We start from the raw sequence: 18,752 nt of genomic DNA, 5'->3' as shown, positions 1-18,752 counted from the left end.
CTTCATTATGGTCTGCACACTACAGGAACATACACAGCCTCTACCCAACACCGGTCACAAGGGAAAGAAGGCTGGGCAGGCAAAACAGATCTTAGGAGATGGAGGTGGGGGGGGGGGTTATCAGGAGAGGGAGAGGAGGGAGAAGAGGGGACAGGAAGAGACGGAGGGAGGGGTGGGGGAGAAAAGACAGGGAGAAGACTGGTAGAAGGACTGGGGGGAGGAGAAGAGGAGGGAGAGGGGTCAAGCCAGGTCACCGGAAACAGAGCAAGGCCCCACCTGACCAAGGGAGTTGGAGAGTGGAGCAGCGGCAGGGTCCTTGGGGCAGAGAGGAGGGTGAAAGTGGCCAGTCCTCAGGCTCCAGCCACCAGAGAACCATCTCTCAGGGCCCGAGCCCGAAGGCCGCTTCTTACCTTCACAGCCAGAAGATGGACTGACGCACAGAGTGGGAAGTGTAACGCATGTGACCGCTTGCGCATGCGCACAGAAACCTGGGGTCCATTTGGGGGAAGGGGTGGGGCATAGTCTGGTCAGGTGGAACTTGGCCACACCCCTGCTGCCTTGGAGCTGCTGGTGTAGAGATGTGCAGAGAGCAGAGCACCTAGGGCTGAGCCCAGCTCTGCCCGGTGGGCTACACCCACTTGTGACCAAGGGCTATTAAGCACCCCCCGGACTCGCCACCAAGCCAGCCATGGAGCCCCATGGGTAGGGCCGTGCAGGAAGCAGAGTACCTAGGACTGACCCCAGCTCTGCCCCACTGGCTATGCCCACTTGTGACCAAGGGCCAGTAAGGACCCTCCCGGGCACAGCCCCCAGGAACCCGTGGAGCCGCACTGGTAGAGCCGTGCAGGGAGCAGAGCACACAAGGCTGAGCCCAGCTCTGCCCAGCTGGCTAAGCCCCCTGGTGAGCAAGGGCCAGAAAGGATCCCCCAGGGCACGCCCCCCAGCCGCCCTGGGAGCCGTGCAGGTAGAGCAGTGCAGGGAGCAGAGCACCCAGGACTGAGCCCAGCTCTGCCCGGCTGGCTATGCCCAGTTGCCATCAAGGGGTAGGAAAGTCCCCCCCGGGCACGCCCCCATGCCGCCCGTGGAGCCCCGCGGGTAGAGCCATGCAGGGAGCAGAGCGTCCAGGACTGAGCCCAGCTCTGCCCTACTGGCTATACCCACTTGTGACCAAGGGCTAGTAAGGAACACCCCCCCCCGGCACGCCCCCCAGCCGCCCACGGAGGGAGCGGGCGGGCGGAGGGGGAGGGGGGAGGGGGGTCGGCCGCTCCTCACCTGTTTGTCTACAGCTGGCGGGCCTCCCTGTCCCCGGGCCCCGCGTCTCTAGGCGGCGGCGCCGCCGCCGCCGCCGCTCCACGCCGCATTGCCGTCCGCATTGTCTGTCAGGCGCCACCGCCGCCGCCGCTCCGCGGAACCGAAAACCACCGCCAGCCCAGGTCGCTCACCGAAGGTGTGCCCCTGACGCCCACTAGGGCCCGCTGCCTGGATGGACAGTCATCTGGGCCAATCCGCGGAATGGACCACCGTTCGGAGGGCGGGACTTGGGACCTGTCGGGGCCCTGCCCTGCTGTGGTTGGAGGGACGAAGCCGTCAGCCACTGGGAGGCCACGACCGGTGGGGCGGGAGGAGGCTCAAACTGAGCTCAGCTGATGGCAGCACGAGGTATGCGCAGTACGTGGAAGGGGGCTGGGGGGGCGGGGGCGGGAAGGAGCTTCGCGCCTGCGCACTCTGGCTGGCGTGCCTCCAGGGCTGGCGTGCCTCCTGGGTGGGCGACCCAGAGGGAGCATGCTGGGGACTGTGTCCCCGGAGATGCTTTTGTGGCCTGGCCTCGTGTTGCTCCTATGTGGAGAATTTGACTTCAGCTTGTTCTTGGTGCATATGTGTTATATAAAATCAATTTTCCTGAAACTTTAGAAAGAGGCAAGGTTCAAGAGTACCTTCCTAAAATGAGCTATTTCCTCTGTTCTACTTGAATGCCCTTATAAATAAGGCACTTCAGATTTAAATGTCTTTTCTTGTTCTATTTCTTCAACTTCTCTTTGAGCCTTCACTTTCTTTCCTGTCTCTTCCCCCACTTCGCAATTTTTTCCTCATTAGTTGCTATGACGGGTGTTTGCTTGTTATTGTACATTTTCTTTTTATATTTGTCATAGCCCCAACACTACATTTTTATTATTTGTTTAAACAGTTAATTGCCATTTGAAGAAATTTAAGGAATTAGAAAAGGCTTATGTATTTCATGCTAGTAGGTAAATTGTATATGGCATTTTTTTTTCTTTCTAGCATTAGTTTCCTTTTTAAGAGTCTAGGTTTGAATTAAAGATTTCATTTCTGAAAAAGTTTTTATTTTGCTTTTACTGTTAAATTATGACTTAGATGGGTTTAAACTTTTGGGCGGAGGCTTTTTCTTTCACCAATTTAGAGATGTTCCACTATAATTTCTTTTAAATTATTTCCTACAATCCATAATTATTTTTATCTTTTATTTCTTATTCTGCAGGTAGTATTTGAGCCCTTTCAAGATTTTTATTTTCTCTTTTAAAATTTGAGTAATTTTTTGTGTTTTTAAAATTTTCATTCAGTTTATTAGTATATTTTAGGTATATAATACAGTTACATTCATTGTTGGGATCTTGTACCTTTGCATGATGTATCTTAGTTCTTATTTTTTCCCCTTTTCCCTGCCCTCCATTATCCCCTCCACCCTTCCCTATTTACAGAGACTTTCCACTTGTTCATTTTCTCATATTTTTTCTTTTCCATTTTTTCCTTTCCCCTACCCTTCCCACTTCCCCAACTCCTTTAGACCTTTTCTTCCTATTTCTCATTATCAATTACACCATTTGAACCTTACTGACACTTCTAGTTTTTCACACCAGAGAAACTATTGGGTATTTACACATGTGTGTCCTATTTATTTCACTTAAGAGTATTGGCTCAATGTGCATCCATTTAGCTATAAATGTCTCCAGTTTCTCATTCTTTGTGACTGAGTAGTACTCCAATTTATAGAAAAACCACATCTCCTTTATCCAGTCTCTAGTTGATAGGCATTTGGGCTGCTTCCAAGTTTTAGCTAATACAACCTGTGCCTCTATAAACATGGGTGTGCATGTACCACTGTGGTATGATTCCTTTAATTCTTTTGGAAAGATACCCAGCAGAGGGATAGCTGGGTCAAATGAGACCTCTAATCCTAGTTTTTTGAGGTATCTCCATATTGATTTCCACAGTGGTTGCACCAGTCTGCACTCCCACCCACAATGGTGAAGGGTTCCTTTCTCCCCACAGCCCTGTATTTTTTTTATTTTAATAATTTTATAGTGATGCACTTTTGTGTGCTTTTCTTCATGTTCCTCATGAAGCTTTTTGGAGCAGGGCTTGATATTTCCCATCAAATTTTTTGAGCCGTTTTCCTATTTTATTTTTAATAGTTTCTTATGCCATTTCTGAATTCACACATATCTTCTTCAGTAATATTTAATCTGCCATTAACACCATAAAATATGTTTTCATTTCAGATGTGTAGTTTTCACCTCTTCAGGCTGAAATATACACTTACATATAATTATATATATAAATATGTGTACATGGTGTATCACGTCTGTAATATACAATTGCATAGAAGATACATAAATATTGAATAATATATACCTATATAAGATGTATATATCTTCTAGATATCCCAATATACCATGTTTAATTATTTGTCTAGATTAGTGACTAGGTAAGATACAATAATAACACTCTTTTAGTGTCTCTATGTGGTAAGTTCTATATCCAAGCCAGTTTGAGTGATTGCTTTTTGTACTTCATTATGGATAATATTTTCAAAATATAACTGATAATGTTTAAGCAGCTTTCATACACTGTAAATTTTACTTTGCTGAGTGCTGTTATGTTTTTGCCTTCTCATAAATATTCTTGAACTTTATTTTGAAATGTAGTTAAGTTGGAAACACAGAATTTTTCAAGTCTTGCTTTTAAGCTTCCTTAAGCAAGAATAGAGCAGCATAGAATTTAGAGCCAATCAATCCCCACTTTATGACTTCTACATACAATGTCTCTGAGTTATGAGATATTTTTGGGGAATACCCGGGAACAAAAATCACTTCTGACCCTATGTGAGCTCCGGGTGCTGTTCCTTCTAGTACTTTCCAGTGCCCCTACCCCATCCACCCGTGCAAGCTCAGGTAATTTCCTCACAGCAGGTGCTGATGTGCATGTGCTGCTGTCCTTGCTTTTTCTCCAAGCGAAGGTGTCCTGGGAACTCTTCACTGCCTTGGTCTCTTCCAGTTTGCTATCTCAGTTTACTTCACCAGACTGTGCCTGAGTTCTTTCCTACTCCACGGCTGAAGCATCTATTGAAGAGTAAGTTGGGGCAATCACAGGCTTCATCCTGTTTTCCACCCTTCAGTGATGATTTGTCCTTCATCACCTGTGTCCAAGGACACGAAAGCTGTTGTTTCAAAAGTTATTATGATTTCTTACTTGTTTTATGCAAGTCACTGTGTCTTCATCTAGGTTAAAAAAATAAAAGAACTTACATTGTGTTTTAAAGCACAAAAAAGTCTCATCTTCATGAAGCTTATACTGAGGACTGTTGGGGGTAGTATTTTACATCCATTTACTCATCAGTACAAATAACATCATCGTTACGATTTTCTACACATTTGTTTTGTATTTGAGGTACTTCCTATCTTATTCTTCATTAGCTTAAATAATTCCTATTTTAAACTTTGATTGTTTATTATGATATATTGTGGTAATAATACTGGATTTTGAGAATGGAATTATAAGGAATTGATTTTAAATATACTTTGTGGCAAAAAAGATATTGAAAAGTTTCAAGCTTTAGTGAATAACCATTTTTTTTATATTTGCTTTACAAGGAACCCCTGTTTTTTAACTCCACAGTAGATAAGAGAAAGTTGTCATTATTTAAGTAAATGAGTGAAGTATATCTTTTTATTAGAAAATAATATGTGAATTTTTTTATATTTCTTATGGATAGTGAGTTACTTTGATTAAATGTCTTCAATATTCTAAAATTAAATATTTAAAATATTCCTTTTCTGAAAAGTTGCTCAAAATGAAGATATTTTAGTGATATTCTTTATAATTTTATTTTACACATGTAAAAATAGAATTCAATATAATTAATTCTTGAGATTTTTTTCTTCTTTAGCATAAGGTTAAATTTTTAAAGGAGTCAAAAACAGTAAAAATACCTTATTTACTCAAAGATTATGATGAAAAATTATGACTAATATTGTCATTATATCTAAAGTGTGAATGGTGAACAAATTATAGTGTATAGTTGTAGAAAGCAACCAGGAGCAGGTTAATAGCAGAACCTTTGAAAATAGCTTAACTAGAATATCAAAAAAAATGGTTTCAGTTCAAGGATATTGTATGGTAAATATTTTGAGTGCATAAGAAAATTAATTTTCAAATACTTTTCAAATTGTTACAGTAATTTTTAAATCCAGAATTTCTAACTATCATTTTATATTTTGTGCAAAATTTAGCATAATGGTAAACCACACAGATTATGGATTGAGATAATTTGGGTTCAAATCTTGAATCTGTGCATTACCTCTGTGCTTCAGTTGTCTCATCTATAAAATCAAGGATTATAATAATCCTTATCTTACATGCATACTATAAGGATTAATGCATTATGCATGCAAAGCATTCAGAAGAGTGATTGGTAGATTGAGGATCTTGTGAAATGTTAGCTACTAGTCATTAGCCCTGAGTTTTTCATTAACTACCTGTCTTGATAAGTAACTTGATAATATTCTTTAAATTCTTTCAATCTCTGATTTCTCATTTGTACAGTGATGTGGTTTTATGTTTGCAAGCAGATTTTATCTTAAATGTCTACTCTGATTGACTAGCACTAGGCACCTAGAACATAGTATTCATAAAAATTTTGTCTTGCCAAAGCAAGGAAAAAAATATAGCATCATTAGATTTGCCTGCAATGGGTTTAGCAGTTAGGATGTTAACATCCACACATGTGGATAAACACACACATACAATTTCATTTCTATTTTACACATCTGAATATGACATAATTCCTTGGCACCGATTATTGTTTTTGCAGCTTCAACATAATCAAATGATAAGATTTAGCATCTTTCTAAGAAAATAAAAAAAATAGTTTATTCTTAGCTAAATATGGGTTACCGTGACCTGGATTCAAGTTACCCTGAATGACATATTCTGGTGTGGAAGAAGTTACATGAACTTTTATAGTTACAGAGTCAAAGAAAGTCATAAATCAGTTCATTCACCAATTACATTTGTGGGAACATTGGGTGGGGAACAGAGGTTAGGTAGAACCCTTGAAGACATCAGTGTAGGAAAAGATTGTATGAACAAAACCTCAGTTGCCCGTGAACTAGCACAGCAATCAACAAGTGGGATCTCTTCTTAATAAAAAGCTTCTGCACAGCAAGAGAAACCACCAACAGTGTGAAGAGACAACCCACAATATGAGAAAAAAATCTTCACCTGCTGTTCCTCAGGCAAAGGTCTACTATCTCGAATCTACAAATAACATAAAAAAAATCAGGCCTCCCAAATTTAAAGACCCAATCCAAAAATGGGCATCTGAAATGAACAGACATTTCTCAGACAAAGAAGTAGAAATGGCAAATAAACATATGAAAAAATGTTCACATCACTGGACATTGGAGAAATGCAAATGAAAACAACTCTGAGATTCCACCTCACTCCAGAAAGAATGGCTGCTATCAGGAAATTAACCGATAACAAATGCTGGTGGGCCCGTGGGAACAGAGAAACCCTGCCCCACTGCTGGTGGGAGTGTAGACTGTTGCAACCTCTGGGGAAATCAGTATGGAGATACCTCAAAGAACTAGTACTTGAAGTCCCATTTGACCCAGCTATTCCCCTGCTTGGTATCTTCCCCAAAGAATTAAAAGAATCATACCACAGTGATATATGTGCACCCATGTTCATAGCAGCACAATCTGTACTAGCTAAAACTTGGAAGCAGCCCAATTGCCAATGACCTGGAGACTGCATAAAGAAAATGAGTATTTTTTAAATAAAATGGAGTACTACTCAGCCATAAAAAATTAGAAATTAGAGACATTTATAGCTAAATGGATGCACATTGTGGCAATACTCTTAAGTGAAATAAATAGGATACACATGTAAATACTGAATAGTTTCTCTAGTGTGCAAAACTAAAAGTGTATGTAAGGTTTATATAGCATAATAGATAATGTGAAATAGGAAGAAAAGAGGAAAAGGGGAAGGGGAAGTGGGAGGGTGGGTAAAACAAAAGACGGGAATGGAATTAATATGAGAAAATGAAAAAATGGAAACAAAGTCTTTGAGAAGAGGGAGGGATGGAAGGGTTGAAGGGGAGGGCAGGGGAAGGGGGAAAAATAAGAACCAAGGGAGATTATGTAAAGGTGCAAATTTCCAATGATGAATGTCATATTGTATTCCTAAAATGTACCAATAAAATAAAATTTTAAAAAAAATTGTGAGTGTGTGTTACATACCCCAGGACATAACTATCTTGGTGAATGTTCCATGTGAAGTTTAGAAGAATATGTTATAAGGATGAAACTATACAATTCAATTAGATCAATCTGATTGATATTGCTGTTTAAGTTATCTGTAGCCTTATTGATTTCCTGCCTACTTGATCTACCAATTACAGACAGGAATTTGTAGCTTTAAACTATGATAGTGGATTTCTGCATTTTTCCTTTTAATCTTACCATTTTTGCCCCATGGATTCTGATGTTCTTTATGAGGCCACACATGATAAAATTATTGTATCTTCCTTGAGAACTGACCTGCTAATCATGACACAGTCCTCTTATCTCTGCTAACCCTCCTTGTTCTGAAGTCTGCTTTGCCTAAAGTTAGCACAGCTCCACTAACTTTCTTCTGATTAGAGAAAGTGTTTATAATTTTTAGTGTTAACATGGTGTATGTTTTTCTATCCCTTTACTTTTAACCTGAGTTTTAAAATATATCTCCTGCAGACAACATGCAGGAAGTGTGGTGGTGGTGGTGTGTGTGACTGTATGTGTGTTTCATCTTCTCTGATAATCCCTGTCTTTTAATTGGACATTTAGATCACTCATTTAAAGTGATTACTATATAAATGGATTTACTTCTATCTTCTTTGCAACTATTTTTTAGTCATTGAATTTTTCTGCTTCTTTCTTACTATTTTTTCTGTCTTCTCTACTTTTGAGTATTTCATATAATTCCATTACCTCTAACTTGGCAATATAATATACATTTTTAACTGTACATATCTATGTAAAATAACATTATCCTTTATTCCTTTTAAGGTAGTAGGCACCTTCTAAAATTTTTTCAAATTCCTTCCTCTTTTCTCATGTTACATTCCTGGCATTCATTTCACTTCTCCATAAGCTATAATAGCCCAATACACTATTACTATAATTAGTTTACAAAGCAATCTTCTAGTTTGGTTAAGATTAAGAAAAATAAGAGATAGTAACTTGTCATCAGATATTTATTTGCCAGTGAACTTCTTATTTAGATTAAATATTTTAACTTAACCAAGTTTTCATCTACTTGAAAACATTCCTTTAGCATTTTTTTGGAGCAAGTCTCTAGGAATGAACTCATCTAGTTTTCATTTGAGAAAGACTTCCTTCACTGGGATTATTTTTGTGGTTATAGCTATGTGGGTGAGTATTTCTGTTTTTGTTTTTGGTACCAGTGATCAAACTCAGGACCTTGCATTTGTGAGGCAGGGGTTGGAACCACTGAGCTAAATCCCCAGCCCAGTATTTGGGGTTTTTTAAATTGTTTTTGTTATTTATTCTTGCTGGCATTCCCACTGTGTATATATGTGTATGTGTTACACCTGTGATTGTTCTATAGTCCTTAGACGTTATTTTCTATTATTTTTATTCTTTCTACTTTTTGCATATATGCCTGGAAAGTTTGAGCTAATATGTCTTCAAGCTCATGGAATCTTTTATTAGTTGTGTCCAGTATACTGATGAAACTGTCAGAGAGAACTCTTTATTTCTGTTATAGCATTTAATAGCACTTCTTTTTTTTCTTATCAATTTCACTTTTTCTGCTTACTTTAATCATTTGTTCTTGCATATTGTCTACATCTTCTAGTAGAGAGTATACCATTATTAGTCATAGTTATTGTTAAAGTCCTTGTCTGATGATGTCTGCCTGTGTGTATCCTATCTGATTCTGTCCTGAGGCTTGTTTTTTCTCTTCAGATTATGTTTTGTCTTGCTTTTAAAACAACTTTTCATTTTCTCCCTCCTCCTTTGTCTTCTTTCCCTTCTCTTCCTTTTCCCTTCTCTTCCCTTTCCCTTCTCCTCTTCTTCCCTTCCTCATCCTCCTCCCCTCCCTCTTCCTTTTCCTCTTCCTCCTCCTTCTGCTGTTGAAAATTGGACATGATGTATCAAGTAATAGGGGGGGTGAAGCTTTTACAAGAACACTTAGTGTTTCATGTTAATCTGGCTACAAAATTGATTGTGTTTAATATTTTCGATGACTGTTGGTGACAGAGGCTTCAAATTCCTCTGATGCACATGATTCTCCTCCATCATCCATCTGGGATCTTCTGTAAGACACCACTTTAGGCAAAGATCTGAAGGTCTCCTGTCAGTGGTTACTATACTAAAATTTTGTGGATGTGCTGCTATAACAAGATTTAATGTTATGATGAATTCTCAGTCTTATCACTTCCCATTTATTTCTCCTTACAAAAGACTAGAAGGAGCTGACAAGGGAGTGGAAATGCCCTACCCTGGAAGAGATAAAGCTCCAATAATCCTTTCCCCAAAGGAATACACTTTTGTTGTGTGAAGACTTGGGATAGAAATAATAATACTGATTCTTCTGTTTACTGTCAGAGTCCTAATAGCTCTTCCTCAGATCTTTACCTTGAGCATCTAGGGGAAGTTCTGATGGTAAAGCCCATGAAGTGTGCAAAATTTTTTAAAAGACTTATCCTAAAAGTTTTTCATTTAAACTTAGGCTCCAGCAGTTTGTCAAAACTACTACAAAGTGTTTCTACTAGTTTGTGGCTCCCCCAACTTCACTCCAGTTATGCAGAACTCGGCTTTGACTTCCCTGATGTACCCCCTCTGTCCAGATTTCCTAGTGGTCGTTTGCCCCACAACTTCATTTTTCTGGTGTGTTCACACACAAAAAAGTTGATTTCTATTATGTCCATCTTTTTCTGGTTGCAAGGACAGAAGTGATGATTTCCAAACTTTTAACATTTTAAGCTGAGGCCCTAAGTTGCGAATACAGTATTATCAAGTTGATATTTCCTACAATAATGTGGGGAAAAAAAGTAAAAGTATGGAAAAAGTTTCCACACATTTAGAAGGTCCACACTGATTTAGACAAAAACATCAGCCGTAGTAGTGACCTACAGTATACTTAACAGTGTGTATGGAGTTGTCAACTATTAGTAGATTCGAATGACCACCAAATAGTAAAGCTCAATTTTTTTACTGAATCCATTAGCTCTTTTAAATTAATATTCAGAAGTGAAAATCTTTTTTGTTTGTTTGTTTCCACTGGTACTACAACTCTTTTGGAGAGTGGAACCTGGAAAAGCATTACACAAGCAATTCAGTGATAATGTGCTTTACATAGGTGAGGGCCTGGGGAAGTATAGTCATGTTTGTGTCATGGCAGAATGAGGCCCCCACAACTAATCTGGAAAATTCCTTTATCTATAGACAGGAAGATTAAAGTCCTGTGAAAGATAGAGAATTGTTCCTTTGAAGCTAAGATCTACAGAAGTGCAAATAGAGATTTCTGAGTTCTCTTAATTGGCAAAATCAGAATAGTTTTGCAATGGTAATAGTCTTGGTATCAATAAAAACAATTTTCAGTATCAAGAAGCAAAAGATACATCTCTTTTTAAAGTCAGGAAACATTTAAATAGCAAAACTTTTGAAAAGCTTGACATTAAATTTATCTCACAGTCATTTATTGTTAATTTGGCTTTATATTTTGTCATAATGCATGTCATTACCTTAGAAGTGATTGCTTTCTGGGATTCATCTTGTGGCATATGGAACTTCTTTTCTCTTCTCTCTTCCCCCTCTTTCTTCCTGTCGGTTTTCCTACTTTCTCCTTTTCTCTTTCTGTGTTTATCTCTCCAGATACAAATTCCTCACTGATGGAAACTGCAGCTCCATTTCCTTTCCTGTTCTCACACTCTGTACTCTCATTCTTCACTCTTTCTCTTTCTCCTAGAACATGCAGAGCAAAAAGCACCCTGTAACCTTTCCAATATCTGTGATTGACATTTGGATCAAGTTTAATGCTGGCTTTTCAAAACCCTAGTGTCTCTGTCCAGGGCTTTGCAACACTGGGGCTGTTTCTTTTTATTGTTTCTTTTCTTGTTTTACTTTTCATATCTTTTCTATTTTTTGTTTTTTATAAATAACCCTGCTCAAACCATAGTTTAGATGTCTTTAGTTCACATATTCCTTGTTTGAAAGCTGAAGAGCCTATGAAGTTTTAGTCTAACTTTTGAAAATTGGGCCACTGATGAGGAAGTGATTCCTGACAGCAGCATGCAGCTGTCATTTTCTCTGTTGACTTTACCCACACTTGAGTGTCCTTTAGCAAAATGACTAGAAGATGTGGTGCATCTTCTGGGACACTTTCTTCTGTCTTGTGCATCAGGAGCGAATCACAGCAGTGGTCTCAGTGAACAATGGTAAAAACAAGACAGAAACTGCTATTATAAATGCAAAAAGTCAACTTGGATGTCAGCAGCTAAGGTAAGGGGAGGCAAACTAAAAGGAGCTGTAGTTTGAGAAAGGAATTGTATTATATCTTGCTCATGCCTCAAGCCATATATGGGAGCTACACTGAAGCATATTAGAGTGAATGATTTTCATTGTGCTTGGCTCCTGCATGCTTTGGTTTCCTGCAGGGACCACATCTTTGTGGCTGGCAGTATAAACTTCCCTGAAACACAAAGTTCCTCAAGCACAGAGGTAATTACTGGAGCCATCTTGGGAAGTGTCATTTGCTCATAGAGACTGCTTGTTCTTCAAACCAAAGGCAGGAGCCTCATACTCTTGACAATCTTGAGAGTAATTTATTTTGAGCAATTTGTTATTTGGTAAGATTTCCTTTTCTTTATAGCTATTCTCTGAAAATCAGCATAGTTTTCTAGAGAGTTTTACAGAAATATTTATTGACCTGTTAATAGGAGTTATTCAATTAAAGGATGCAGCATTTGAGTGACATGGGATTTCTTTTTTTTTTTTTGGTACCAGGGATCGAACTCGGGAACTTGAGCTTGTGAGGCAGGTGGTGGAACCACTGAGCTAAATCCCTGGCCAACATTGGATTTCTTACACCTTAATTAGTATTATAAATTTCCAAGAGGGAATTATAATATATGATATGTATAGAAAAAAGTATTTGACCATGGAATTCTTATAATTTTAGTTTAATTTTATTTTGCAAGTAGATATATACTTATTTTAAAAATTCAAACAATAAGGTATATAGAGTAAAATTCTTTCTAAATTACTTCAACTCTTGTAATAAAACTTCTTATTTTCAGAAATAGCTTCTGTTAAAAATTTGTTATATTTTCTTTTCAAATTTTTTTATTGATACTGAAAAACTGCCCTAAAATATATATTTTTTTCTCATTATTTTCCCACCAGTAGTGTGACATGATATTTGTTTCCCTGTGTCTATGCTATGTCAGGTATCATCAGTTACTTCCACATTTTAGCAATAATGAAAAAAAACATTTCAAATTGTAACATGTAAAATATATTTCACTATTTTATAATGAAACACTATGGTGTACCTAAATAGCTATCAGTAAAGAGATAATTATAAATATGTCTGTATCTTAACTTGTTAGAAAAATAAAACATTTACATGTGCTAACATAAGATCTCTATTGAAAAAAAAGTAAAAGAAAAAGATCTTTATTGAAAAGAATGCTGTGACTTCTATGACTGTAAAACAAAAAAAGCAAGGTTAATACTTTACCTTTAGAAAAATAAGAACTATCATCACCACAGCCCATGAATCTCAATGGTACTTGCTTATACTACTCAATGGTACTTCCTTATACATATAATATGCTTATATGTATAGTTATTCATAAATAAAAATGCAGCAAAATAATTTCCATACTTCAAAACTAGTTACCTGTAGGGAAAAATACATTACAATGAACACCCATTTCTTCTATAATTGAAATAATGGCAAATCATTAATATCATATTTGATTCTTAATCAGATTTTCATTTCTCGAGTATAAACAGTTTCTTTACCAACATTGATCTTAACTTGTCTTTGTTCTGTAATTTGCTTTTATGTTATTCCTTTTCTCATTGAGCAAATTTTAAAGTTTTTTTGCATTTTACCAATTTTTAGATTTTTAAAAACATTCTCACACCTAAATTACAAATAAAGAGCAAAATAAAAGATAAATAATAGGAAATAGGAAGGTCTTTCCCAAATGAGCAGGGGATCAAGAGATGGAGGAGGAGGGCCAGGGATTTAACTCAGTGGTTTCACCACCTGCTGTGCAAGCTCAAGAACCCAAGTTCATCTCTGGTACCAACCCCGCCCCAAAAAGAGAGAGAGATGGAGGGAGTGAAAGGAAAGGGAAAGGGAATGAAGAAAGGAATTGATTTCTTATATACGTGTGCCAAATACACACAAGGAATGCAAACACTATGTACTGAAAACATGTACCAAAAAAAAAAATTAAAAGAACAGAATGAAGGGCCTGAGATTTAGCTCAGTGGTTCCGCCGCCTGCCTGGCAAGTGCAAGGACCCGAGTTTGATCCCCAGCACCAGAAAAGAAAGAAAGAAACAATAGTTCCTTTTCCGCCTGCTCACCCCTCACCCCATGCCCCCCTCTGGTTGCACCATGCTAGCTCTGAGCTCAGGGCTCCTGCTGAGCTAGCATGGCCGTGTCTCCTTTCAGCCACCGTCATGATTATCTATCTGGACCTCATCAGCCACAATGAGATGTTCTCCGATGTTTACAAGATCCGGGAGATCGCGGGTGGGCTGTGCCTGGAGGTGGAGGACAAGATGGTCAGTAGGACAGAAGGTAACACTGATGAGCCACTCATTGGTGGAAACACCTCTGCTGAAGACCAGCAGGGCGAAGGTACCAAAAGCACAGTAGTCACTGGTGTAAATATTGCCATGAACCATCACTTGCAGGAATCCAGCTTCACAAAAGAGGCCTACAAGAAGTACATCAAAGATTATGTGAAATCAATCAAAAGCAAATTTGAACAAAGACCAGAAAGAGTAAAGCCTTTTATGACAGGGGCTGCAGAACACATCAAGCACATCCCTGCTAATTTCAAAAACTATCAAATCTTTATTGGTGCAAACATGAATCCAGACGGCATGGTTGCTCTCCTGGATTACCGTGAGGATGGTGTGACCCCATTTATGATTTTTCTTTAAGGATGGTTTAGAAATGGAAAAATGTTAATGGATTTGGCAGTTGCCTTGGATCTATCACTTGTCATAACTGGCTGCTGCTTGTCATCCATACAACACTGGGATTTTAGACAAATAGGACTGATGTCATCTTGAATGCTTCATTTATTTTGACCGTGATTTATTTGGAGTGGAGGCATTGATTTTTAGGGGGAAAAAATGTCATGTAAGTTGTCTAACAATAAAGTACCTGTCTCAGGCTCCCTGATGAAAACAAGCCCACTGGAAAAGTGAAGGGAATCTCTGCAATAAAGGCACACCAGACGACCATGATTGGGAAGTTGGAGGGATCACCAGCTCCCATCTGAAACTGGACTTCTTCAGGGGAAAAGCAGCTGAAACCTGCAGTAGAAACTTACAGAGTGAAACTCTGCAGGAGGACAGGGAACTCAGCTTGGGACTTGCAACCAGAAATCTGCCTGAATCTCATGGGTCTGGGACTAGTTTACTGAGACTCATTGACTTATAACTGCACACTACTGCCCACATTGTCTACTATGACAGCAGAGACACGCCTTGAAGGAGGCCCTTTATTTTTTAAAGGTGATAGATTAATAACTACCACAAATTGTCATTCTCTAAGAGGTATTTGATGCTGTGGTGCTGCTGATTGTATGACTTGGGCTAAGATGTTGTGATTGATCTGAACAGTTTTCCTTCCTGGTATAATGAAAATGAGATAGCCTCAGAGTCATTAGAGATTCAAAACCTATAGACCAGATATATCTAAAAGACATCTCTGAGAAGCAATCATTCCATAAGGGTTTTAAATACATCAACAAAGGTACTTACATAAACAACGTCAAAATATCAACCCAGGAACTAAACCAAGGACAGTACCAAAAACAAAAATGAGAAGGCATTTAAGAAAGTCACAAACCCAGACTTCCACCCCGCAAAAGGCAATTCCTGGGGGAAATGAGATGCAAAAGTCTGATAATCAACCACCTGGACACCCTGAACTGATAGCACAGGAAGTAACAAAACTGATGAATGAGGCTCTAGACAAATTCAAAACAGAAATAACTTCCAAGATAACTACAGAGATGTTGAACAGAATGAAAGATATGATTAAAGACTCTAGAACAGAAACAGATAAAAGAAAAAGATGAGCTCAGGACCATTCTGGAAGCCATGAATGTCCAGCATAAGAAAGAAATGGAAATCATGAACATTCAACATAAGAAAGAAATGGAATCAATGAAGCAGATTCAAACACATATCCCGGAGATTAAAAACCCCATTGAAAGTATTCACAGAAGATTGAGCAAATGTGAAGATAGAATATCAGAGATAGAAGACAGGATTGCTGTTAGTGACCATAAAAATGGAAATTTCTTAAATATAGTAAGGGACCATGAAAAATCAATCCAGCAGCTGCTAGATGATGAATAAATGAATAACATAAGACTGATAGGACTCCACTACATAGCAGGAGAAAGTACAAATGACATTAAAAAAAAAAAACCATTCACAGAAGTAATAATAGAAAACTTCCCAGGCAGAAGTAAAGAATTTGACACACAGATAAGTGAGGCATATAGAACTCCAACTAGCCACAATAAAAAACAATCTACACCTAGACATATAATAGTCAAGATCCCAGAAACTCAACAGAAGAACAAAATCCTACAAGCAGTTAGAGAAAAGAAACAAATCACCTACAAAGGAGAGCCCATCAGAACACAGGAAACTTCTCAACACAAACCCTCAAGTCAAGGAGAGACTGGAGTGAAGTATTTCAATCCCTCAAAGAAAATAACCTCCTGCCTAGACTGTTGTATCCTGGAAAATTATCTTTCAAAATCAATGGAGAAATTAGATACTTCCACAACAAAGAACACCTGAGAAATTTCATGAACACCAAACCAGCACTCCAAACAATTTAAAGCAATATCCTAGAAAAAGACAATGAAGGTCACAACTCCATAAGGCTCAGCAAAGAGAAGGCACCATGCAAGGTAAGACACTAAAGTGAAAGGGGATAAAATAAGAAATAAAAGAGCCAACAACAGTAAAACATCATGACAAAGATGAGTCAGTATCTATCACTTATAACTACCAATGTTAATGGCCTCAATTCACCAATCAAAAGAAGTAGACTGGCAGAATGGATTAAGAAGCAAAATCTAGCAATATGCTGTATACAAGAAATACACCTAACTCAAAAAGAAATTCATAGACTGAAAGCAAAAGGATGGAAAATGGCTCTCCACGCAACAGGAACCCAGAAAAAGGTAGGGGTAGCAGTCTTATTTGCAGACAAAGTAAATTTCAAACCAAAACTAATTAAAAGAGACATAAATGGTCATTACATCCTTGTGAATTACACCAGAAAATAAAGAAAATCAGACTAAACAGGATTTTGTTTAAAGGAGAATAGCACCAAGGTGTCATCAACAGCATGAAGCATAACAGAAAGCCTACATTTCCACATCACAGAAGTCAAATGGATTTTCACACATGGGAAAATTTTATTGCATACCATCTTTACAAATGTCTTGTGATATCAAGTGGTTTTAAACCCATTTCATGGTTATATTAACTGATATATATATATGCTAATTATTTTGCCTATAGTTATGGCACTAGTTTATGGCAGAGCTTACAATCAAGTGCACGTTTTCTGATGATATACATGGCATCTTTTTTTACATTAACATATGCACAGGTATCTTTCTGTAGGGTCCTTTGGTCTCCATCTTATTCTAAAAGCAGTTGGAAGTGTACAGGAAGAATCAGAAAACATAAAATAAACTAAAGTATGATAATTCTTCTAATAGCCAACTGGATCACATAGAAGCAAATGTGGAATTTTCTGGGAAATTTAGGTTGTGAGTGTTGCTAATTAGTATGGTAGGAGTTAAAGTTTGAAATTTAAGTCTCTCAGTTTTAAAATCATTAGTAAGTTATTGAGGCCTTTATTTTTAAGCACTGGGTTAGATAGTAGAAAATATGATCAATCAAATAATACTTTTTAATCAAAAGTTTAGTATCTCTTTGAAATAACTTGTGTCATATAATCTTATGATGAATCTATAAGATGAATACTATAATCCCTTTATATATGAAGAATCTAAGATTTGGAGATGTTAACTAAGTTGTGCATGGTTTTCAGCTTATAAACAGCACAGTTCAACTGTATTTTCCATATCCCTTGTCCCTAACTGTAAAGACACATGAGTAAGTCAAGGAGTTCCTGCCTCCTTCTAGAGGCTTTCAAAGCATGAAATGTGAAGCATGTACACATGAAGGGAAAATTATACCAAGCTCCACTGCAAGATATTCAATGATAAAGTAGATGCAAGTTCAAAATAAAGACCCAAGCAGGAAATCTAGCTTGAATTTCAATATATAATAAAAACAGACCATGAAGAATCAAATTGTATAAAAGGAGGTATTTCATCATGCCTTTTAAATAGATTCAGATTATTTGGGGATAACTTTTTAAAGAAACACAAGTGAAGAGACTATCTAAGCGTTGTCCCTAGCCATGTGAGTTATGCCAGGGCTTTGCTTACTGTGTGACTTGGCCATCCCCAAATATTCTAAGACAGGGAAGTAACTGGAATGGGAATGTGTGTGCCTGTGAGCAGTGCAGTATGTGGGTCACAAGCAGACACTGCCGTGTTCACTCTGAGGAGAAAGGAAAGGGGCAGGAGTTGGAGAGAAGAAAGATGAGAGTGAAGAATCTACTGTGACATTTCCACTACCTTAAGAGACTGAGCACGAGGACCATTGAACAGAAACAGAATGCACAGCAGTCTGCCATTTTTAAATCATTCTGATTGATATTGCATTTCTCACTTGAGAGTTTGCAGTGTCTTCAGGACCTTGGAATTAAATCAAACAGGATCCCTATCCTTGAGCACAGTGAAATTTGTAGTTTCAGTTTGTGTTTGAATTTGGCCAAATTGCTTTCTCTGAATTAGGAGTATCATGCCTGTAATAAGATTAGAGTAGTATTAGGAAATGCTTGCATGCCATTTATAGATTTATTATAATGTATCCCACCAAGGAAATGGTTCCCAAGCAGCTCTGAAAGTCGAAGATAGAACCAAAATCAGATACTTAAGTTAATTTAGCATCTTGAATTTCATATTCATGATTTATTTTGAATGTTTCTTGATTACTTGGAGCCTTCATCTCATTTGTTAACGAGAATGAGTTAGTTCAGCAGAATCTTTGAGAGGAGTAAATGAAATAAACATGTGAAAAA

General features: G+C 38.1%; 1 long non-coding RNA gene across 1 annotated transcript in view; it reads left to right on the top strand.

Moving 5' to 3' along the window:
* The first annotated feature begins 1,571 nt into the window (after positions 1-1,571).
* Positions 1,572-18,752, top strand: part of LOC147820492 (uncharacterized) — a 64,680-nt gene continuing 47,499 nt past the window's right edge. The window contains exon 1 of the long non-coding RNA XR_015448459.1: positions 1,572-1,659. This is a non-coding gene — a long non-coding RNA (uncharacterized LOC147820492). The remainder of the gene's footprint in view (positions 1,660-18,752) is intronic.

Source organism: Heterocephalus glaber, unplaced genomic scaffold (genome assembly GCF_053883595.1).
Source record: "Heterocephalus glaber isolate CG9 unplaced genomic scaffold, H.glaber_assembly_v1.0 deba00001868, whole genome shotgun sequence".
Classification (NCBI taxonomy): Eukaryota; Metazoa; Chordata; class Mammalia; order Rodentia; family Bathyergidae; genus Heterocephalus; species Heterocephalus glaber.
This window is presented reverse-complemented; position numbering and strand designations above follow the sequence as displayed.